Below are 25,644 nucleotides of genomic sequence, written 5' to 3' on the forward strand. Positions count from 1 at the left end.
AAAACTCCATGAATAGAGGAGCCTGGTGGGCTACAGTCCATGGGGTTGTAAAGAGTCAGACACAACTGAGTGACTAACACACACACACACACATACACACACACACACACACACACACACACACACACGCCCTTTCCTCTCTTAGCTCCATAAGCCATTGGGGGTTATATATGGATTGACTATTCCCCTTGATCCAGAGTAAACTCCAGAAATTAGGGGAAATTCTATTAAAAAGTTGTAACATCAGGAACCCAGAAACAGCCTCCGTACTGGCTGAGAAGCAGGGAGGACTGTGGCTGTGAAGGGGCTGCTCTGGATCACCCAACCTGTAATAGGTTGCCACCATCAGGCTTTGGCAGTGACATGGCTACAGCTGAGGTCATTTGAGAGCCTGGAACCCCAGCAAGGTAAGAAGATCCAGGGCTGATCCTTGAGACTGAGTAGGCTCTACTGAGTCTCCAGGCTGGTCACTGGAAGTAGGTCCACAGGGAAGTAATAGAATTATCAGTGTTCCTAATCTGAACACATGGGCCCTCAAGTAGCATATTCTGAGCCAGTGGGTGGAATTACATTACCGATGTACGCAACTGGTGAAGTGGGACATATGGTTCAACATAACTTATTTTATTCCTGAAAAAAATGCTATGAGGTAGTACTATTTTTATTCCTAATTTATGCATAAGGAAAATATAGTTTAGTAAAGTAACTTGCCCAATGTCACATAGCTGTGCTCTGCTGTGCTTAGTCACTCAGTCCTGTCCAACTCTTTGCAACCCCATGGACTGCACCCCACCAGGCTCCTCTGTCCATGGGGATTCTCCAGGTAAGATAATGGAAAATACTCCATTCTCCATGGTAGAATCTGTTGCCATGGAGTCAGCTGCCGTGCCCTCCTCCAGGGGATTTTTTGAACCCAGGTCTCCCACACTGCAGGTGGATTCTTTATCATCTGAATCACCAGGGAAGCCCAAGAATGCTGGAGTGGGTAGCCTGTCCCTTCTCCAGGGGATCTTCCTGACCCAGGAATCAAACTGGGGTCTTCTGCATTGCAGGTGGATTCTTTACCAGCTGAGCTACCAGGGAAGTCCACTGCATAGCTAGTAAGTGGGAAATATACCATCTGAGCCCAGGTTTGCTGACTGTTCTTAACCAGTATGTCCCCCTGCCACTTGTGGCTGTCAACAAGGAGTAGCTGACATCATCACGACCTGCCTCTGCGTGTCCAGCCCTGGACCACACTGAGTCTGAGCTTCCTCTGCAGTAAAGTTAAGACCCAGAGCCAGATCTTGCACCTGAAAGGAGGCCCACTTCGATCGTCAATGTTTTCTTTTAATTGTAAAAGTGAAAATGTTAGTTGCTCAGTTCTGTCTGACTCTTTGCAATCCCATGGACTGTAGCCCACCAGGCTCCTCTTTGCATGGATTCTCTAGGCAAGAATACTGGAGTGGGTAGCCATTCCCTTCTCCAGGGGATCTTCCCAACCCAGGGATCAAACCCAAGTCTCCCTCATTGCAGGCAGATTCTTTACCTCTGAGCCACCAGGGAAGCCCCTTTTTTTTTCAAGTGTTGATCAAATACCTATGACGCTTTTGGGAACATGCCCAGCTTTTAGGAGATAACAAGAGGCCTAACAGGATCCATGCTTTCTAAAATATCTTGCCATCTGGTTGGGGAGCAGCACGTATAATGGTGAATGATATGGTTCAAAAGGAAGGATTAAATTGTATGGTACTGACTATAATTTTTATAGCGGTTCAGAAAAGAAAGAGGTGGCTATGGGCTGTTCTGACTAAGGAAAGGCTTTGTAAAGAAGGGACTTGAACCAAATTCTCAAGGACAGATGAGATTTGAAAGAAGAAATTTAGATGCCATTACTATACTTTCCCCCCACAACCAGATACCATGACTGGTTTGTTTCTTTTAAAGTCAGTGATAGTAAGTTATGTATTTTGGTTTTCTTTTTTTTTTTTCCAACTTCTAAATAGATTCTATGTTTAGAACAAAATGATATAAATAGAATTTTTAGAAAAACACATTACCATTGAAATCATATAACTTTGTGTCCTGAACTTTTCTAATGCTCACAGGATGTCTTGTGATTCCTGACTCAGCCACAAATAATTTCAACTTAAGACACAGACAGCTGCTGCCACCTGAGAGATTTTTAAAAATATAGTAAATGGTATAGGATTAGGATGCCTAGCTCCAGGGACCTGTTCACTTTCAAACTTTTTAACAAGAAAACCAGAAGCCTTTAAAACGTTGAAAACAGAGTTTTAGCGATGACCTGAATTTACTCCACAAAGTTCTCTACTACCCATTCCTAGGGAGGCCCTGTGCCCAGGTCTGGGCTGGGGCAGACACGAACTCTCACAAGCAACTTGAACAGCAGTTGGATTTCTTGGCTCTCAGATCCCTGAATGGTGTTCTGCAAAGAGCTGAAGTTCCACTCCCTTGACAGTGGCCCTGAGCTCAGCCTGGTGAGTGGTGCCAGCTGGAGGCGATTGTGGTGGTGTCCCTGGTTTTCTCCCCTAACAGAGCACACTCGGCATCTTTAGATCCAAATGGGCATTGGCACTTGGGTGTTTCCTTATGTTATGACAGCAACTAAAGAGAGATTGGGTTAAATACACCCACCACCACCCACACAGAGGACTCATGGGGAAGATCATGTGGAGGAGGCTTCATCTGGACAAGAGATCCCCAGATGGCCAGCTGCCCACAAGCCTTGCTAGCCTTTACTGGACGGGGTATCTTACCTTGCTGATTGGTGGTAAGCAGGAAGGGGCCCATGCACCCCAGTCTCTGGTACAAGAGAGGGAGAAAGGAGCCCTTGGGAGCAGGGGATAAACCTACAGAGCAGAGGAGAGCCTGGGAAGAAGCTGAGGAGACATTTGTCATCATTTATGCTCAAGTGAACCTGAGCCAGGCCATTTCCTTTAAATCTCCCTTTCAGCATGGTGTTGTTTTAGAATCCATAACCCCAGAGTGAAACGGCAAAACCCCAGTCCCAACCAGATTCCTAAAACACTCATTCATTTCCTAGACAATTGCTCCTGACTAGTCCCTGCTCCCCACCTCTAGTGTTTTTCTCATTCTGATCTTCTGCACACAGTGGAGCCACATTAGGTCTTCCCAAATATGACTCTCTTTATTCAGGGCTTGTTCAGGTTATGCCTTGGCACAGAAAGGATACAGAAGAGAACTGCAGTGGGCGCTAGGCCATGGAATGCTAAGATACAGCACAATCTTGGTCAGCTGAACAGGCCACTCTAGTTTGATCTCTCACAACCCTCTTTAAATGACCTTCTGCTTTCTTGGGAATAGGGGTCAGTTTTTTGATAGACCTTTATCCTTTCTCTCTGCTTTTCTAGCTCCAATGCCTCCTTTTTAAGTCCCACCTCTCTCCTCCATTAGGCCCCCTGCATGGCCCTTTCCTGGAGAACCCCTGGCCGCAGCTTCATACCACTTAAGACTGTCAGTACTCACCTTTTTTTTTTTTTTTTTAAATCAGTGCTCACTTTTGAGCATAGTTTCTCCCAAAGCAAAAGTCAATAGTCCTGAGCTGTTTCCTAGTGTGTCAGAGGAAATTGGTTCTTGAATGTCCCCAAGAAACATATCATAATTCCACCTTGGCATAACGCCTTGCTCGTGAGTTCCCTGCAGTCAGAGACAGTGCCTCACTCTTTTCAACCATTGTCTTAGAACGGCATGTAGGATATGCTCAATCGATATTTTTGGAGAAAATGAAAAAAAGTGGTTATTTTTCTTTCTGCATTTATAATTTGCAGGCAAATCTACACTTGCAAGGAGACTTGGAGATAATATATACATTGGTTTAAAATCTTGGTACACTTCTAAAAAATCTTTTCCCTGTCTTTAGCCAAAGAGAAGGTATGTGCTTTACCTAGCTGTCAAATGAATAAGATAATTAACGGCTAGAAGTGCTTTGCTCTTAGAAGCTTTAAAATCACGAACATGAATCATAAATTGTAAAAGTAAGCTCCTAACAAATGTGAGAGAGCAAAAGAATAAGTGCAGTCCTGCTTAAGAGCCAGTTATTCCATCTCTTTCTTAATCCATAAATTTTAGACTTTTTAAATAAGTACTATTAAAATAAACCTTTGAGACCTTCTGCTAAATGTGGCAATCCTTCAAAAGTGGATAAATCCTTCAAGATCCATATAAATACAGACATAAATCCAAACTTAATAAGGGGAAGGGTATCTCTGGTGGCTCAGTGGTAAAGAATCTGCTTGCCAATGTAGGAGTCCGGGGTTTGATCCCTGGGTTGAGAAGATCCTCTGGAGAAGGAAATGGCAACTCATTCCAGTATTCTTGCCTGGGAAATCCCATGGACAAGGGAGCTCAGTGGGCTATAGTCCATGGGGTCATAAAAGAGTCAGACACGACTTAGCAACTTAACAACAATAAGGGGAAATGACAGAGGGTAATCTTTGTTAGCACAATTGCACTCATCTCACACGCTAGTAAAGTAATGCTCAAAATTCTCCAAACCAGGCTTCTGCAATATGTGAACTGTGAACTTCCAGATGTTCAAGCTGGTTTTAGAAAAGACAGAGGAACCAGAGATCAAATTGCCAACATCCACTGGATCATTGAAATAGCAAGAGAGTTCCAGAAAAACATCTATTTCTGCTTGATTGACTATGCCAAAGACTTTGACTATGTGGATCACAATAAACTGTGGAAAATTCTCAAAGAGATAGGAATACCAGACCACCTGACTTGCCTCTTGAGAAACCTATATGCAGGTCAGGAAGCAACATTTAGAACTGGACATGGAAAAACAGACTGGTTCCCAATAGGAAAAGGAGTACGTCAAGGCTATATATTGTCACCCTGCTTATTTAACTTCTATGCAGAGTACATCATGAGAAACGCTGGGCTGGAAGAAGCACAAGCTGTAATCAAGATTGCTGGGAGAAATATCAATCACCTCAGATATGCAGATGATACCACCCTTATGGCAGAAAGTAAAGAGGAACTAAAAAGCCTCTTGATGAAAGTGAAAGAGGAGAGTGAAAAAGTTGGTTTAAAGCTCAACATTCAGAAAACTAAGATCATGGCATCCGGTCCCATCACTTCATGGCAAATAGATGGGGAAACAGTGGAAACAGTGGATGACTTTATTTTTCTGGGCTCCAAAATCACTGCAGATGGTGACTGCAGCCATGAAATTAAAAGATGCTTACTCCTTGGAAGGAAAGTGTGACCTAGACAGCATATTCAAAAGCAGAGACATTACTTTGCCAATAAAGGTCCATCTAGTCAAGGCTATGGTTTTTCCAGTGGTCATGTATGGATGTGAGAGTTGGACTGTGAAGAAAGCTGAGTGCCGAAGAATTGATGCTTTTGAACTGTGGTGTTTGAGAAGACTCTTGAGAGTCCCTTAGACTGCAAGGAGATCCAACCAGTCCATTCTGAAGGAGATCAGCCCTGGGATTTCTTTTGGAAGGAATGATGCTAAAGCTGAAACTCCAGTACTTTGGCCACCTCATGCAAAGAGTTGACTCATTGGAAAAGACTCTGATGGTGGGAGGGATTGGGGGCAGGAGGAGAAGGAGATGACTGAGGATGAGATGGCTGGATGGCATCACTAACTCGGTGGTCGTGAGTTTGAGTGAACTCTGGGAGTTGGTGATGGACAGGAGGCCTGGCGTGCTGGGATTCATGGGGTCTCAAAGAGTCGGACACGACTGAGCGACTGAACTGAACTGTGCCAGAAATAGTGATGAAAAGTGAAGGGAAAGTGAAAGTGAAGTCACTCCGTTGTGACAGACTCTTTGCAACCCCGTGGACTATAGGCCACCAGGCTCCTCTGTCCATGAGATTTCCCAGGCAAGAACCAAACATAAAGAGTCAGACACGAGTGAGCGACTGAACTGAACTAGACTCCCTGGTAGCTCAGATGGTAAAGAATCTGCCTGTAATTTAGGAGACCAGGGTATGATCCCTGGGTCGGGAAGATCCTCTGGAGAAGGGAACAGCAACCCACTCCAGTATTCTTGCCTGGAGAATTCCATGGACAGAGGAGTCTGGCAGGCTACAGTCTATGGGGTCACAAGAGTCAGACACGACTGAGCAGCTAACACATACACAATATTTGTTAAACCTGGACTTTGTGGAAGTGTTCTGTAAATGCTTTTTATTGATCAGTTTTATCATTCCCATCAAGCAAATGCCTGCCTTGGAACTCTGTGTGTGTGTGTGTGTGTGTGTGTGTGTGTGTGTGTGCCTGCGCGTGTGTTCCAGCCAGTGTAAACTGAGCCAGACTGTATGAACTCATTAAATAATTGAATGTGTCTACATGTGGACAAATGAATTATTGACAGATGAATATTGAGTCCATCTGGCAAATGCGAAAACATATCTCGTTAGAAGGACAACGTATTTCTTTTGCTCAACTTCTATATTTAGGAACTACTGTTTCTTTGTTTTTCAAAAAAAAAAATTTCTTGAAAGGGAGGAAGATGCATCTTGCAGTACGGCTAAGGCCAGCCACATACCCCATCACCCATACCCAGGACCTTGCTAGTGAGTCCTCTTGGGAACAATCTAAGATGCTTCCTTATCTTTGATTAATTTTCCTTTCTAGTCCACAGTCCTTCTAGTCTCTAAGTGTCATGGATTTTACTCCTAAAATCCTCACACAGGTACCTTCCTCTGTATTCCTATTAAACAGGCCCTTATGCTTAGGGAGTTGTAGGAAGTTTGAATTGTTTTAGCTTCTCCCAAGCTCTTTAAACCCAAAGCTACTCAAATCAGATGGCTTAAGTGAATGAGTGACTGATAAATGGATGGATGAAGAAGGGAATAAGTGAAATTTGTATTTATTAAAGTAAATAAATAGCTGAATTGGTTCCCGATTCTATAATCAGTTTGTTATTTTAAGCAAATAAAATATTAAAAATTAATGTAATTATTGGCTAAAGTATATTTGATACTGACCTAGGCACTGTTAGGGGGTGCAAAAAATATTTATGACATGTTTTTTTTTGAAATGAGGCCATTTTCAGTCCAATTAGAGAGTTAAGATCAACAAACTTTGAATAACTAGTAAATAACTAGCTGCTTAAACAATATGGTAAGTGAAATAGAATGGTAGATGAGTGTGGGTGTACTTGTGAAAGGAACAGAACACATGGAGGGTATTTCAAAGGGATCAATTAGCTGCCTTATGTAACCATTCTTGACTCTCCCCACAGTATCTGGCATTGCACATTAGGTAATTTAATAATTTTTTTTTTTTAAAGGCATTTGGGGTACTTCTCTGGTTATCCAATGGTTGGGACTCTGGGTCTCCACAGCACGGGGCACGAGCTTCATCCCTGGTCAGGAACTAGGATCGCACTGCAAAGCATGTGACATGGCCAGAAATAATAATCATCATCATAATTTTAAAAAATAAAAATTAAAAGTAAGAAAAGCATTTGATTTCAGAGATAGAAACCTATCCTGCTCATAGAAATGAGGAGAAAATTATTCTAAGGGTTCAGGGACATCATGCAGGACCAGAGTAGGAAGTACAGCAGGCCCCGCACAGCCAACAGGGGAGCCTCTGGGACCAGGTCACTTCTCTCCATCACCATCTCTCTCCCTGGGGCAGAAGAACCTCTTACTGCTGCTATACATCTAATTTATTCTGGTCTCTCTGGAGATTGGTCAAAAATGCAACTTCAACTCCCTGGTCTCCATGGCCTTCGGCTCACTGCCTGTGGCTTCCCATTCCCAAGTACACACACAGCAGGAGAAGAGGCTAGGCTGAGCAAGGGCTGACCAGCTGCTGCATTGGAGACAGGGTGGGTTAGGGCTCTGGGGCCTCTGCTGTGGGGCCGGGGGGTGGGGAGGAAATGATTGGCATCTGCTTGCCTAAAGCCAGTGAACACACTCAGATTCTATCTCCTTCTCTGGTTTTACCACAGGGAGAATGTCTTTGTTTAGAGAAAGGATTAATTCTCCTTTCTTCTCTGGGGCAACTACCCTGGCAAGTGAGAAGTGGAAATGTCTGTGATGCTTCACTTTGCAATGGATGTGTTTGTTTCAACAGTAAATTAAGTCATCAGACTTGATTCATGGGCTAAGGTCGAAAAGTTGGGAGGCATGGCACTTAGGGGACCTCCAGAAACAGCTCATTGATTTTCCAGAGCAAGGGACCCCCTCCTAAAGAGCTTTAATTACAAATGGGAAGGAGGTGGGGCCCAGCCAGCCTGGGAGCAAACAGGGCATTTTGTGTCCTAACTTGCAACCTCAGTTGCAAATCTGTGGCATTCTTTTTGCTTTGTGTCAGGCTTGGATCTGACCTAGTTTAGTTCTTCACACCGTAGGCTCTCAGAATTCACAGCAGTTTCAACAATCACATGTGGTGCTGCAGCCACTTCCTTAGTTCCTACACACAAAACCCAGAAGTGGATGGAAGAAAGAACTATGGGTAACTCCTCCGCCTTCCTCCTGGCCTCTACCACTTCAGCCACCCCGTCTCAGTTTTTCCCAGGCCTTCAGGAATGCCAAGCCCTCAGCTTATACTGAATCCCACTTCATCCCTACATCCACCTTAGTCTCCTGCATCCCTTCTCCTGAGCTACTCTGTACAGCTTAATGTAGCTGAAAGAACAACAGGGACTGAAATACTAATGCTAGCTCTGCCATAAATTAGCTGTATGACTACGGGCAAATTGCTTAAACTCTCTGGGCTCCGATTTTCTTCTCCATAAAAATGAGGCCCTACCAAAAGCAAAGTCCTAGATCTATGATGCTGCTCTATATCCCCTGAGCTGGTTTTCTCATCTCTCTTCTTACAGATGAAAAATGCTTTCTAAGAAGATGAATGACTTGCTGAGGTGTCATGGCCAAGATCTGATGGAGTTAGAGGACTGAGGTTTAAACTCAAGCTCAGAATCAAATCTTCATTTAAAACAACAGAGCTCCTTGTTCCCCACCAAATAAACACCAGGACCCAGGGCTGCTGTGGCCCCATTGGGAGGAAAGGGAATGACCCTTGCATTGTTCAGCCATGGTTAGAGGTACCACCTCCCAGATATTCAGAAAACATGAAGATTTCAAGCTCTTCCAATCAGGTAGCCTGCAATGAGCACCTATGTGAGCAGCACAGTTTTCTTTGGATTTCCACACTGAACTAAGAATTCAGAGCAGTTTTTGTTGCACTCTAGTCGTCCAGAGTGTTATGTTCAGAGTGGCTAAAGACTTTGAGAAAACAGCAAAAAGCACTGCCAAGCATCTTAGAGTTAAAAAAGGCTTTATTTTTTTCTACAGGCACTTTTGGAGAAGACTCATGGTCTGCGGAAGAAAGAAAAAGAGGAGCTTGGAAGGGCTTGCAGCCACGCAACTTACAGAGCTAAGCACTTAGCCTGCTGCTCTGATTTGGCACCGTCAGAGACCGGGAGGGGCACCGGGGCTCCTCTCCAGGTTTGCCCCATGCCCGCCCTTCTGTGTAGAGGAAGTCACAAATGAGCCAAGAAACAGAGAACCGAACTTGAGAAGGAAAACACAGGAGGCCTCATCCAACCCAGGAGCCATAAAGAAGCAGCAGAAAAGGTCTAGGATGCGCAGGGTACGTTTCCGTAGTCATCTGCCAGGATTACATTTCTGAGTCATTTCTTAACGCTTGGCAAAGAGGCTTAGATGTTTAAAACTGCTTTTGTGGCTGGGGAACTGGAAGTATCACATCAGTAAGAGCAATGGGATTTAAACTTTTTGTACTATAGTCACTTTCATTTAAAAATATTTGATGTTTTATAGGAGTGCTCAGTTAGGTTGAAGTTTTTACCTGTCCTTCCAGTCAACTAACCAAGAAGGTTTCCAGAAGGGACAGGATTGTCTTGAAAACCTTAATATCCTTAACATTGGGCATCCTTTAATATAATGCTGGTAGGTGATCAAACTTTGTATTTCTTGGTACTCTCTTATTGGTGTTTATAAGTTAATTGATAAGTTAAAGCTAGGCCCTGTGGAGGAAACAAATGAAGTCTGTGAGAGAGGTTATGAGTCACCCATTTTATTGTACAGAATATAATCTCATGCTAATTATTGAACTATATTTCTTAGACCTGTTTAAGTTTGATTAAATAAGTGATGATTAAGCATTCTATGGTTACTGTCAGATCTAATCCCTTGACTCTATTTCTCAAGGGATTCCTCAGGGATTAGATCTGATAGAGTGCCTGATGAACTATGGATGGAGGTTCATGACATTGTACAGCAGACAGGGATCAAGACCATCCCCAAGCAAAAGAAATGCAAAAAGCAAAATGGCTGTCTGAGAAGGCCTGACAAATAGCTGAGAAAAGAAGAGAAGCAAAAAGCAAAGGAGAAAAGGAAAGATATACCCATTTGAATGCAGAGTTCCAAAGAATAGCAAGGAGAGATAAGAAAGCCTACCTCAATGATCAGTGCAAAGAAATAGAGGAAAACAATAGAATGGGAAAGACTAGAGATATCTTCAAGAAAATTAAAGATACCAAGGGAAAATTGCATGCAAAGATGGGCTCAATAAAGGACAGAAATGGTATGGACCTAACAGAAGCAGAAGATATTAAAAAGAGGTGGCAAGAATACACAGAACTATACAAAAAAGATCTTCACGACCCAGATAATCACTATGGTGTGATCACTCATCTAGAGCCAGACATCCTGGAATGTGAACTCAAGTGGGCCTTAGAAAGCATCACTATGAACAAAGCTAGTGGAGGTGATGGAATTCCCGTTGAGCTATTTGAAATCCTGAAAGATGATGCTGTGAAAGTGCTGCACTTAATATGCCAGCAATTTTGGAAAACTCAGCAGTGGCCACAGGACTGGAAGAGGTCAGTTTTCATTCCAATTCCAAAGAAAGGCAATGTCAAAGAATGCTCAAACTACCACACAATTGCACTCATCTCACAAGCTAGTAATGCTCAAAATTCTCCAAGCCAGGCTTCAGCAATATGTGAACCATGAACTTCCTGATGTTCAAGCTGGTTTTAGAAAAGGCAGAAGAACCAGAGATCAAATTGCCAACATCCACTGGATCATGGAAAAAGCAAGAGAATTCCAGAAAAACATCTATTTCTGCTTTATTGACTATGCCAAAGCCTTTGACTGTGTGGATTCCACAAACTGTGGAAAATTCTGAAAGACTACCTGACCTGCCTCTTGAGAAATCTGTATGCAGGTCAGGAAGCAACAGTTAGAACTGGACATGGAACAACAGACTGGTTGCAAGTAGGAAAAGGAGTACGTCAAGGCTGTATATTGTCACCCTGCTTATTTAACTTATATGCAGAGTACATCATGAGAAATGCTAGGCTGGATGAAGCACAAGCTGGAATCAAGATCACTGGGAGAAATATCAATAACCTCAGGTATGCAGGTGACATCACTCTTATAGCAGAAAGTGAAGAGGAACTAAAATGCCTCCCGATGAAAGTGAAAGAGGAGAGTGAAAAAGTTGGCTTAAAGCTCAACATTCAGAAAAGTAAGATCATGGCATCTGGTCCTATCACTTCATGGCAAATAGATGGGGAAACAGCAGAAATAATGAGAGATTTTATTTTGGGGGGCTCTAAAATCGCTGCAGATAGTGACTGCAGCCATGAAATTAAAAGGACTCTTACTCCTTGGAAGGAAAGTTATGACCAACCTAGACAGCATATTAAAAAGCAGAGACATTACTTTGCCAACAAAGGTCCATCTAGTCAAGGCTATGGTTTTTCCAGTAGTCATGTATGGATGTGAGAGCTGGACTATAAAGAAAGCTGAGCGCTGAAGAATTGATGCTTTGGAACTGTGGGGTTGAAGACTCTTGAGAGTCCCTTGGACTGCAAGGAGATCCAACCAGTCCATGCTAAAGGAAATCAGTCCTGAATATTCATTGCAAGGACTGATGTTGAAGTTGAAACTCCAATATTTTGGCCACCTGATGAGAACTGACTCATTTGAAAAGACCCTGATGCTGGGTAAGATTAAAGGCAGGAGGAGAAGGGGACAACAGAGGATGAGATGGTTGGATGGCATCACTGACTCAATGGACATGAGTTTGGGTAAACTCCGGGAGTTGGTGATGGACAGGGAAGCCTGGCGTGCTGCAGTCCATGGGTTCACAAAGTGTTGGACACGACTGCACAGCTGAACTGCACTGATAGTCACTGTGCCCCTATGAAATGATGACACAGATCTATGTTAATATGGGTAACTGTGTTTGGTTCCTAGGGCTGCTATAACAAAGTACTTGTTTTAAACCCTGGTGGCTTAAAATGACAGCTATCTATTCTCTTACAGCTCTAGAGACCAGAAACCCAAAATTAAGGTGTCAGCAGGAACATGCTCTCTGAAGGTTCTGGGTGAGGGTCCTTCCTTAGCTCTTCCCAGTTTCTGGTGGCTGCTGGAAATCCTCGATATTCCTTGACTGACAGATACATCACTCCAGTCTTTGCCTCCATCTTCCCATGGCATACTCCCTCTGTGGCTGTGTGTCTCAATCCAAATTTATCTCCTTATAAGGACATCAGTCATTAGATCAGTCATTAGCTTCAACTACGCTGAGGCCTACCATGTCGTGGGGAAGCTCAAGCCACACAGAAAAGTCACATGCAGGTATTCTCACGTACAATCACAACTGAGTTAACTCTGTGAGTATGAAAAGAAGCTTCCAGGTATTTCCTGACCCCAGATATTCCAGTTATCCCTAGCCATTTGAGTTTTCCTAGCTGATGTCCTAGACTTCATGGAGCAGAGGAAAAATATCCCAGCTCTGTCCTCTCTGAACCCCTCACCTAAAGAATTCATGAGCTGTAACAAATGGTTGCTCTTTTATACCTCTAAGTTTTAGGTTGGTTTTGTGTGGCAATACATTGGATGGTTTACAAAACATCATGAATAATACAGTCACTTTTTTTTTAAGTATAAATGGATGTGCATGCATGGAAAAGCTTAGAAATTTTGACCCCAAAATTCTTAACCAGATTATTTGAGGGTGGGGTTGGGGGGGTACCCTCTTCTTTACATCTTTCAATATTTTTTGAAGTTTTTACAATAAGTTCATATTATACAGAAAATCAGGAAAAAAGAAAACAATTTTCATTTAGAAAAACCATACCACTCAACTCTGGGGGTTTTCAGCCACGTGTAATGAAGGACAACTGATGATGGTTGAGGCCTCTCTGCACTCTAACCATTATCAACACCCAAATTATTTTGGAATCAAAGTTTATTTTAGCCAAGTCATCTGGGACTCACACTAAGTCTAGCCTCTTCGGGGCTCTGTTATATAGAAGAAGCAGGAACTATAAAAGAGGTTGGGACAGTGTTTTAGGCGCTGTCCTTCAGACCCAAAGCTCTCTCTCCCTTGGGAATGAGGAGGGCAATGGTTGTGCAGCAGTATGGGGAGGGGAGAAGGTGGACAGGAAAACAACAGAAGTGGGGGTGTACACTGAGGGCCTAGATGATGGAGGCCAGGTGATGTGGCAGGGAAAGGCATAGCTTCTGCTTCTCCAAGGCTTGGCATAGGGATGCCCACAGCTGCCACAGAACTGGGCTTGTGTACTGTTGTTATTTCTTTTTTCTGAAAAAAAAAAAAAAAAAAAAATTTTTTTTTTTTAAATTTATTTAGTTGGCTGCACTGGATCTTGGTTGCAGCATGCAGGATCTTTAATTATGGTGTGCCAACTCCTCAGTGCAGCATGTGGGATCTAGTTCCCTGACCAGGGGTTGAACCTGGGCCCCTTGCACTGGGAGCTCAGGGTGCCAGCTACTGGACCACCAGAGAGGTCCCCGGCTGATATTATTTCTACCACCACTAACAAAATTTCTAACATAAAGTGTGTCACTGGAGCACATCCTTCTCCAGAGATGTAGCACTTAAAGGTTAACAACATGTCCTGCCAAGAGCACAGACACAAATCTTGGTGTGACAAATGAGGCCTTGGCCCTCTTAAATGGTCACACTTTGGAGACTGAGGGAAAGCGGAGAGAAACAAAAGGCCACAATTAAAAAGCACAGTCCTTGTGACTTCCACAAAAAAATAAGTGTCAGGACAGAGCCAAGGGTGAATTAAGTATTATATGCAAGGTTTCTAAGGAAACTTTAAAAGCAAATAGTACATTAGGAGGCAGACACTCATTACACACAGAAGTTCCCAAACCCAGGGACCAACATTCCCTTCCAGCAGCAATTCCCCACAAACACAGAACATTCCACGCAGAGACCCCAGGCACAGCTGGCACCAGCAGTCTCCACAGGGGCGGAGGGAGCCCCAGGAGACCAGGCAAGAAGTGGACGCCAAGGTACTTTGAGCTGCTGGGCCAACATGAGATACTTCCTGAGTATCCTCCGGGGTGCCATAACTCTCTTTACAGCCAATAGCCACTTCTGCTAAGTCTGTGATCTTGTCTGTACCACTTGCTTGTTACCAGATACTCTGGTGGTTTAGCGTGAACTACTTAAGCAGCTCTGGTTTCTATAAAGAGAGTAAGATGTGCAGTGGAAAGCAAGGAACATCCTTCCAGTGCCTTCCTTTTGTCCTTCCCATCACATGGCCCTGATGTTTTTGTAAGGACAAAATGAACCATATTTAACTCCCAGCCAAGGCAGTTTAGGGCTGGGGAAAGTCCCCAATCTGCCTACTCTAAAATGCACATGATACCTTCTGGCTGTTTCTGGTCCCCCGCTGATTTGCCTGCACTGTACAAATAGCTCCAACAAATCTTTCACACCCCGCCCCTCCTCAACCTGTCCTGGGTCAGAAAAACCTCGCTCTAATTCTTTCCCAGTGACTTTTGTCCTCACACACAACTCATGAGGGCCACAGCATAGTATCAACTCTCCCCACCACATATGCGCGTGTGCACACACACACACACACACACACGCATCCATACTTCTGCTTAAAGGCTAAGTCACCTTTGTTCCCAAATCAGCAAAATTTGATTGTACTTGCACAAGTTTGACAAATCTAAAGAAAGAATGTGGGATGGACAGTATTTTGTAAAATCCTAAAAGAGAAGAAAACTAAGGAAGCAAACTTATTCCCTTCCTCAAGATTATAAAAAGAAATTCCAGTAAATGTCCACCTTAAGTGTTTATGGTTTATGGTTTGTAAAGAAAGGACTTCCCTGGTGGCTCAGACGTTAAGGAGTCTGCCTGTAACATGGGAGACCCCAGTTCAATCCTTGGGTCGGGAAGATCCCCTGGAGAAGGAAATGGCAACCCACTCCAGTACTCTGGCCTGGAAAATCCAATGGATGGAGGAGCCTGGCAAGCTACTGTCCATGGGGTTGCAGAGTCGGACATGACTTAAGTGACTTCACTTTGTAAAGAAATCTGATATATATGAGTTTATTATTTTGTTGTAAGGATTATAATTTGTTTCCTGGGGACTTCTCTGGTGTTGCAGTGACTAAGACTTCATGCTTCCGCTGCAGGGGCATGCATTCGATCACTTGTCAGGGAATTAAGATCCCATATCTCCAGGCTGCAGTGCAAAAACATATATATATATATATATATATATATATACATATACATATATATATATATACATACATATGTGTATATATATATATATATATAATTTGCTTTTAAACAAGAAGCAAATTGGTCCCTGTTTATTTATGAATAATGATATCTTTTCTGCAACGATTTGAGGGCCTTCTTTTGCATCTGCTTGTTTCCATTAAAATTAAAATCTATTTCTAGACATCATATTCTGTTCCTTTGATCTGTTTAGTCCTGCCTTCATGTCATACTATGCTAATGATTATAACTTTATAATAAGGCTCAATATCTAGAAGGCAAAAAATTTCTTTTGTACTCTTCTTCTCTAGAATAGCACACTTTAATTACTAGATTAAGTTTAGCATCATTTTAATAATTTCCTTCAAAAATTTACTGGAGTTTTGATTGTGTTTATATTAAATGTGGAGACTAGAGGCAAGTTTTATGATTTTTAAGACTATACTTTCTAAAAAATTCTATCTCTCCATTTATTCATTATAATCTCTAATATTCTCATAAAATTTCATAGCTTATTTTTATGTGTTTAATGTTTTTTCCTATATGTTCAGTTTTTGCTACTATTGTGAATGATATTTTTCTCTGTGTTTTATAAATGATTATTTGAATATAAGGAAGCTGGGTTGAATTTCTTTGATATTAATAATAGATCGCTTCCATTAAAATTACTACCTTCTAAACCATAATTGGGGAATGTTACAGAGAGTTTCAGAAAGAGATTATTACATAATGGTGACAGAATAATTCTTTATGAAAATATGAATTCATAGTAATCTTTTTTATTTCACATTTTTATATATTATACCATAAATTTCTCTGTAGCTTGAAACAGCTACTGTTTTCTCATTACAGAATACACCATCCATTTTCACAGCATTAAGATCTAATGATGGAGTTGCATATGTCTCTTCAGAGATTGAATTTCCTTCAATATGCCTTTGCACCTACAAAAAATGGAATCCTAATGCACTCATGCTTGTAAGTAAGAGATGTCAGGGTCTCTATATGGTCCATCATTCACTGAAATAAATCTTTTTCATTAAAAAAAATGTATTTATTTGGGCTGCATCAGGTCTTAGTTGTGGCACATGAGATTAGGTTCCCAACTAGGAATTGAACCTGTGTCTCTTGCATTGTAAGGTGGTTTCTTAACCACTGGACCACTAGGAAAGTCCTCAAATACATCTTAATTGTGGTTATTTTAGAACATATAGTAACTTCTAGATCAGAGATATTATATTCTAGATCAGAGATATATATTATAATATTATATCTATTTACTCACACCACTCCTAATTCAAAAATCTGTGAGAAGATCAGAAGAATGTGCATAGTATATTACCATGTATATAAAAAGGAGAGACAGTCTACATGAATGCTTATATACGTACAGAATAACTCTACAATGATATATAAGAAACTGGCATCAGTGGTAGCCTCTGGAGGATACAGATAAGCAGGAGATCTATTTTACGTATTCTTTTGTACCTTTTGAATTTTTCATGACACGCAGGTGTTGTGTTTATTAATCTTCTATGCCAGACAGTAATATTCCAGGCTAGCAGCAGCACTGTGATGAGAATGAGATGGGAATTTTTAAAACTTTCCAATGGGATATAAGTTGGTACAATTATATTTGACATGTCAGAAGCCTTTAAAATTTTTCTTTATCCGGATCTCAGCTTTTTGCTGCTGGATGGACTCCTCAGAGCAGACTTATTGCATGTGGTAGGCAGAAGCATGGTTCTCCCAAATGATTCCCCACATCCTGATTCCTGGAACTTGTGAATATGTTATGCTATATGGCAGGGAAGAATCAGGTTGCAGGTGGGACTGAGGGAGCTAAGCAGATGACTTTGAGATGGAGAGATGATCACAGATTACCTAGGTAGACACAATGTAATCACTAGGGTTATATGAGCAAAAGAAGGGGACAGGAGAGTCAGTGTCAGAGGGATGCATCATGAGAAGGATTCAACCAGCCATTGTTGTCTTTGAAGATGGAAGCGTCCAGGAGCCGAGGAATGTGGGCAGCCTGAGGAAAAGGCAAGGAAGTGACTCTTCCCCTAGAACTTCCAGAATGAATGCAGTCCTGCCCAACACCTGGAACTCAGCCCAGTAAGATTAATTTTGGACTTCTGGCTTCCCAAACGTCATGTTGTTTTAAGCCGTTAAGTCTACAGTAATCTGTCACAATAGCAATATGAAACTAATGCACTATGTCCAAAAAGTACTCATTTATAACAGTAAAAATCTGAAAAGAATCTAAATGCTCACTAATAAAGGAATAGAAGATAAGTGATGCTACATTTATATAAAGGAATAGTGGGGCTTCCCTGGTGGCTCAGACCAAAAAGTAAATACTTCATTGTAAAATTTATTCAATATTTCTGAGAAAATATTAACCTGAAAAAATAACTTGTATCTGGTTTCAATTATAAAAATTGCATGTATTATAAAATGCATGTAATCAATTTGTCATTATTAGTCCAGGGTTCAGCTCTAGAAAAGAAACTATTCAAGCTATTTCAAGCAGAAAGGGAAATAGAAAGAATCAGATCCATACAAAAAACTGTAGGAGAGGCTCTTAAGGGTCTCCTGAGAGGTCAAACCAGTCCTGCCAGGGTTAGAGCTACTACTGCTTGGATCACAAAGCAGAGGGTCAGGCGGAGTCCCAGCCTGACAGCGTGCATCCAAAAGGCGGAGGAGAAGAGATGGTCCCTTTCCTTACAGTCCCTTCTCATAACCATCACATTCTACTCAAATGATATAGAGAATGTTTAAGTATCACAAACAATTGATCTGCCTATATATTTATCATACTTTTAGAAAACAGGCCAGAAACAAACAGCGAAGATTATATAATATTTAAGAACACAGGCTCTGGAGTTAGATGGTATGGTGCATGCTAAGTCACTTCAGTCGTGTCTGACTCTTTGTGACCCTATGGACTGTAGCCCTCCAGGCTCCTCCATCCATGGGATTTCCAGGCAATAATACTGGAGTGGGTTGCCATTTCCTCCTCCAGGGGATCTTCCCAACCCAGGTATAAAGCCGTGTCCTTTGAGTCAGATGACCTGGATTTAAACCCCTCTGGAGAGTTACCTCACTCTTGGTGCCTGAGCATCTTCGTCAGGAAAGGGCTCTTAGGATGGAATGAGCTCATGGAGGCCAAGCACTGAGCAGGGAGTTCCATGGGTAACGGAAAACTGCTCAATTAATGGGAGCAATTGTTTTTATAATACTTCCTTATACTTAATAGGCATTACTTATCATGTATTAATTTTATCATCAGAAAAACAAAAACCTCATTTCAGAAAAATCCAAACTGAATGCTAAGCTTCCCCTAAATAATCATGGTCTGATGAAAAAATATATATATAAATTTTTTAAACTTGTTGCCTGGTATGAGATTTTGTCCTTTGTATATCTGCTTCCTGTTGATAAGGGGAATAATAATGACATACAAGCTCTATTTAAAAGTCAATAGTCAGAAGACCCGGAGTATTTTGCTTTCTCAAGACCATGAATTCAACAAATGACATTCTCCATATGCGTTTCATAAAAAGCACCCTATTTCAGCATTTGACAATGAATGAATGAATGAATGAAGTTTTGGGAGACAAAGGGAAAATTTATGCTCATAAAAAGGGGTAAAGGAGACAACTGGCTTAGTGATTTACTAGCTTGACTCTTTATCATAGAGCCATCTTAATATGGACATTGATAACTGATAAAATGTAAGCTTCTCAGAGCTCACCTCTTGGGAGTGGCTACTCGATATCCAGCCGGTCTCCTAATGAAGAGCACAAATTCAGACATCACCATCTCTCCTTACGGGATCGGGATCCTGAAGGTTTACATTTCACATAGGGTTGTCAGTCAGTGCCATGCCTCCCTTTGGGATCAGCAGTTCCACCTTCTCTTGCCAAAATGAGAATTCAAGTCCGGTGCCTTTCCCATTACCTCACACTGCATAGGGCACCATCCAAGAACCACACGGGGGTGATTTAGTTTAAACAGCCGTCTTTTAAAATTAATTTTAAAACCTGCATGCTTTTACTCGTTTCCAATCTTCAGCAAGTTTTGGGGTCAGAAAGCCATTCACTAGTACATGAGTAGTAGGTAATCCAGGACTCCCACTGAATTTCAGCATGACATTTTCTGTTGTTCTTTGTCTGCATCAAACAACTTTACAGTCCCCAGAGATGGAAAAAGCATCCAAGTACATGACCTTTAAAGGACCTAAGTATAAACTCCAATAGGAAGTGGTTTTACTTTTATTCCTAAATTCCATTACACATAAGTAAAGGAAGTAAGGCTAATAATTTAGTCAGCATTCGAGATAAGGACCAAGCAGGAAATAACTTTTTATGTGATGTCATCCAGGGCCCACGTCAGAAGAGGAACAGGAGGGGCAAGCCCTTCATTCATTACAGATCTTTCCCAGCCCTCTCTGGATGAAAGAATGATATGATGGGCAGAGGCAGCTCTAATTATATATATATATTATATATATACTATTATTATACTGCTCTGTGTGACCATGATATAGACATTACTCTAATACTGAAAGAATGAAAGGAGGGAAGAAGGGAAGAAAGAAAAGGCATTAACATCCTATTACTTAGTAAGCTAAACCTTAGCTGGGGAAGCCAATGAATGTTTCTAGGAATTTTATATTCCAGCTAAGTAAGTGTGTGTCCTTGTGTCACTTTTAATATGACCATGTCTACCATGTCCTTGGACAACAAGGAGATCAAACCAGTGAATCCAAAAGGAAGTTAACCTTGAATATTCATGGAAGAACTGATGAAGCTGAAGCTCCAATACTTTGGCCACCTGACGCGAAGAGTCGACTCATCAGAAAAGACCTTGATGCTGGGAAAGATTAAGGGCAGGAGGAGAGGGGGGTGACAGAGGATGAGATGGCTGGATGGCATCACTGACTCAATAGACATGAGTTTGAGCAAACTCTGGGAGACAGTGAAGGACAGGGAAGCCTGGCGTGCTGCAAAGACACCCCCCTGGTGTGTGTCCATGGTGTCACAAAGAATCAGACACAACTTAGTGACTGAACAACAACAATAACTTTAGAGAATATTTGGGATAGTGTTCTCAGTGTAAATCACTTTCATCTCACTCATGCGCCTTTAGTGATTAGGCATGAGGACACAGGAGGAAGAAAAAGCCAGTTCAAATCCCAGTTTGTGTGACTCTGGGCAAGTTACTCAAGTTTTTTCACCTACAAAACAGATCAGATAATACCTACCATAGAGGATTGTTGGGAGGATTAAACAAAATGATGCATGGAGTTGCCCAACACAGTTGGCACTTAATAAATGTTTACACTAACTTCCTCCTATGACTGCTTAGTAGACAATCATCTCTTAGATTTTTAAAAATCACGGGTAAAACACATAAAATTTACCATCTCAATAATTTTTGAGTGTACAGTTTAGTAGTATTTAGTATATTTCCATTGTTCTATCACTGATCTCCAGAAATCCTTTCATCTAATAGCAAAACTGAAACTCTATACCCATCACACAACAAGTCCCATTTTCCCCTCTCCTCAGCCCTGGCAACCACGAATCTAATTTCCATGTCTATGAATCTGACTACTCTAGGTACCTCTTATAAGTGGAATTTGTTTTTTTGTGACTGGCTTATTTCAGGTAATCAAATTTTTAGATTATTTTTTGAGACTTAAATTTTTATACTCAGACAAAAGTTTGGCCACTACATGCTATATCGATATATTGCTCATTTATCTATTTAGTTAAAAATCATAAAGTTTTCCAAAATAAAGGTGATCTATTATAATGTTAGATCATATAAATTTCAGTGGACGAATTTTACACAAGTACAGTCCATCCTCAAATGATCTGCCATGTAATGGCACTTGTGTCTTATCCCTTTCACTGCTTTGGAAATTCTTGGAGGTCAGGCAGGTGTGCATTAAGAATATATTAAATACTAATGGACTAATTAATAAATTAATAAGCTAGTGAATTCAGATTCTACTTCACGAATTGCTAGCAAGAAAATGTCCAACACAGGGTATTTCCCTTCTCATTGATTCTGTGCCATACCCTTAGTCATCAAGGGTGATGGTACTTAGAGAATGCAAAATTATTTAAATATTAACCTAAGCAAAACACAGTTTCAAAGATTAAGTAGATGAAAAACACACTTGCATTAGACCTTCAAAATGCAAATTCAATCAAGTTTTGGATCACAAACCCTTTTGTGTCTCATCAGCTTCTTAATGTCAATGTACATGTCAGAATTCCTCAGTTTTCAAATTCTGGAGTACTAATTGACTTTTAAGAGTCAGATTGGCAAATGTTTAAACATTAAAGATTCAGAACTTAGGAATTCCCAGTCTAGTGGTTAGGACTTGGGGATTTCACTGCCAAGGGTCTGCATTCAATCCCTGGTTGGGGAACTAAGATCCTACAAGCAAAAAAAAAAAAAAAAGAAACCGAAATAATTCAAGAAAAATTTTGTGTGTCTCCCGTCAATCCCCAACTCTGCAAGTTCATTTCTAGTTAATTTATTCAACAAAGACAGTCATATAAATGTTCAAAGATGTAGGTATGTTAAGCCCAAAGATGGCTAGCAATTTAATCCCTAGAATTTGAATACCTGTGAGTATGTCGTATTCATGGCAGGAGGTAATAAAGGCTGCAAATGGAATTACAGTTGCTAATCATCTGACCTTAATATAAGATGCTCCTGGATGATACCAGGTGGGCCCAGTGAAATCCCAAGGGTTATCTAAATGCGGATAAGGGGTGGGTGGCAGAAAAGTCAGTGTAGGAGTGATTCAGTGCTGGTGTGGGAAAGACTCATTCAATGTCTGCTGGTTTTGAAGATGGAAGAAAGCCAGGAGGCAAGGAAGGCAGTGATATTCAGAAGCTGGTAAAGGCAAGAAAAAGGATTCTCCCTTGAGTCACCATAGAAAAAATGCAGCCCTGCCAATACTTTCATTTTAGCTCAATGAAATCTATTTTTGTTTTCTAACCTCCAGAACTGTGTTGCTGCTGCTGCTGCTAAGTCACGTCAGTCGTGTCCGACTCTGCGCGACCCCATAGATGGAAGCCCACCAGGCTCCTCTGTCCCTGGGATTCTCCAGGCAAGAACACTGGAGTGGGTTGCCATTTCCTTCTCCAATGCATGAAAATGAAAAGTGAAAGTGAAGTCGCTCAGTCGTGTCCGACTTTTAGCGACCCCATGGACTGTAGCCTACGAGGCTCCTCTGTCCAGAACTGTAAGATAATGTATTTATTTATTTTTATTTATTCATTACTGCAACTCCTTCGTTGTAGCATGCGGGATCTAGTTCCCCAACCAGGGATCAGACCTGGGCCCTCTGCATTGCAGGGTGTGTATTCTACCCACTGGACCACCAGGGAAGTTCCAATATATTTGTTTTAAGCTACCAAGTGTGTGATAATTTGTTACAGCAACAATAGGAAATTAACACAGTGAGTAAAGATGCTCACTGCAGCATCATTTGGGACCAAAAAGAAAAAAAAAATTGTAAGCAAACTTAAAGTGAGTAAAGTAAAGCGAAGTTGCTCCATCATGTCCGACTGTTTGCAACCCGGTAGACTGTAGCCTACCAGGCTCCTCCATCCATGGGATTCTCCAGGCGAGAATACTGGAGTGGGCTGCCATTTCCTTCTCCAGGGGATCTTCCCAACCCAGGGATAGAACTTGGGTCTCCCACATTGCAGGCAGATGCTTTAACCTCTGAGCCACCAGGGAAGCCCAAGCAAACTTAACCCCCATTAATGAAAGCCTGACAAAATACTGCATTGTTACCATGGATGTTGAGGATGTTAGGCTTTCACCAAAGAGCAAGCTGCTCCCCAGAAGGTACTCTCTCCTTCTGATTTTGGCGGGGGCCTGCCCATCAATTTAAAATAGAAGAGAGGGGTCTGCCCTGGTGGTCCAGTGGTTAAGAATCCACCTCCCAATGCAGGGGACACGGGTTCCATCCCTGGGCTGGTAAGATTCTACATGCTGCGGGGCAACTAAGCCCATATGCCTAGAGCCTGTGCTCCACAATAAGAGAAGCCGTAATGAGAAACCCACGCCCTGCCACCGGAGAGTAGCCCCAGCTCACTGCAACTAGAGAAAGTCTGAGTACAGCAACGAAGAGCCAGTGCAGCCAAAAATGAATTAAAAAAAAAATTTTTTTAATAGAACAGAGGTTCTAGAATATAGCAAAGAGATTCCAGTTAATCGTAAATGCATAACAAATAGAACACACAACACTGAGATTATAGTACTCTGGGTTCACCCAGTCTTATTTCCTTCTTATAATCGACCTGTAAATACACCAAGCACTTTAAACACTGGAAAATACAGAGAAAAGCTGGCTGACTAGAGGAGGAAGAGAAGAAGCAAAAGGATATCATTCAGTGCAAGACATGGCAAAGCAGAGGGAAGACTGGGTACCTTGGGGGCACAGGAGGTTCTCATGCGGGAAGTCAGGGTGGGAAGGCAGGACAGGGACAGTTGCCAGGAAGAGGCAATGCCTGAATCCAGTCCCACAGGAGTGAGATTCAGTCAGACAAAGAAGACTTGGAAGCCCGTCCCGGTAGAAGAAACAGCTTACAAAAGGCTCGTTGGTGTGAGGTCCGCTGTGGGTGTGTGACCCTGGTGGCATTTGAAAAAAAACAGTCAACGTTAAAACCCTACACAAGGACTTTCACATAATTAGCTTTGTTACATTCTCTGAACCTCAGTTTCCCCACCTTCACGACAGAATCATAAAAATCCTCCTTTCAAGAGAGAATTAATGGATCTGCACAGTCTTAGGCGGGAAAAGGAAGACCTGGCTCTCAGAAGTCCCAGCCCTGCACTCTGCTCTGCAGGCCGAAGCCACTCCTAATTCTCTAAAGCCCTGATGAATTAAAGAAGGAAAAAGATTTTATGGTATATTCTATATTTAACAGATCATTCATTTTAACACATATAAAACACAATGAAATAACATTATGTATTAATTCACAGTTCATGACAGACCATGTGTTCTGGGAATGGAACAGATTTGAAATTTATATAGTGAACATTTTCTTCTTTCAATCCCTTCCCTGTATCTGACTCTATGTAAGGCCTCACGTAGAGGGTACATTTGAGAGCCTAGTGAATAAGATGCTGCAACAGCCTGCCGGTGCCAGGCCCTGTTTATACTGACTGGAAGAAAGAAAGCCAAGTTGTGCATCAAAATCATCTGGGGAGCTTTTAAAACAGGCTGAAGCCTGTGCCCCACTTTCTAGATTCCGATTCAGTTGGTCTAGAGTGGGGTCCAGGCATTTTGATATATATATATTTTTTAAAGCTCTTCAAGTGATGCCAATGTAAAGCCAGGGTCAAAAAATACCATAAATGAAAGCAGGAGAGACTGACGTAGGAACCCCTTAAAGTTTTATTAATTCATTTGTGATATTCAAAGAAAATTGTAAAAAACTAAAACAAAACACAGATGAACAAATGGGAGCCAAAGGAAATTTCAATAAAAAGTCTCACTAAGGACAGACAATGGTACCACCGGGGCACCCTGGGCGCCCAGTGGGTGTTGGTCATGGTGCAGGCCCGACCATGAACAGCAACACATCTTCATGCACTTGCAGATGCATAGTGAGAAGGACGGAGAAGGCGATGGCACCCCACTCCAGTACTCTTGCCTGGGAAATGCCATGGACGGAGGAGCCTGGTGGGCTGCAGTCCATGGGGTCGCTGAGAGTCGGACACGACTGAGCAACTTCACTTTCACTTTTCACTTTCCTGCATTGGAGAAGGAAATGGCAACCCACTCCAGTGTTCTTGCCTGGAGAATCCCAGGGATGGGGGAGCCTGGTGGGCTGCCACCTATGGGGTCGCACAGAGTCAGACACGACTGAAGCGACTTAGCAGCAGCAGCAGCAGCAGTGAGAAGTGCTGTGAACAGTCAAGTTGTCAATTCAGTTTTCAAATATCATGTGGCAACATCCTGACAAAGCAACTGGGAGGTCTCCAGGGTGGATGGAGAGGCAAGCACTGGGCCCTCAACCCCTATGCTGGACATCCCAGCACTGGTCAGAGGTTAGCTTCCATGG

The 25,644-nt window shown here is 42.0% G+C and overlaps 1 long non-coding RNA gene across 1 annotated transcript; it reads left to right on the forward strand.

The window, feature by feature from the left end:
- Positions 1-9,474: 9,474 nt before the first annotated feature.
- On the forward strand, positions 9,475-23,722 carry LOC132657952 (uncharacterized). Its single transcript, XR_009596772.1, has 3 exons — positions 9,475-9,592; positions 16,382-16,507; positions 22,566-23,722. It is a non-coding gene; the product is annotated as an uncharacterized LOC132657952 (long non-coding RNA).
- The last annotated feature ends 1,922 nt before the right edge of the window (positions 23,723-25,644 follow it).

This window comes from Ovis aries, chromosome 16 (assembly GCF_016772045.2).
Source record: "Ovis aries strain OAR_USU_Benz2616 breed Rambouillet chromosome 16, ARS-UI_Ramb_v3.0, whole genome shotgun sequence".
Taxonomy (NCBI): Eukaryota; Metazoa; Chordata; class Mammalia; order Artiodactyla; family Bovidae; genus Ovis; species Ovis aries.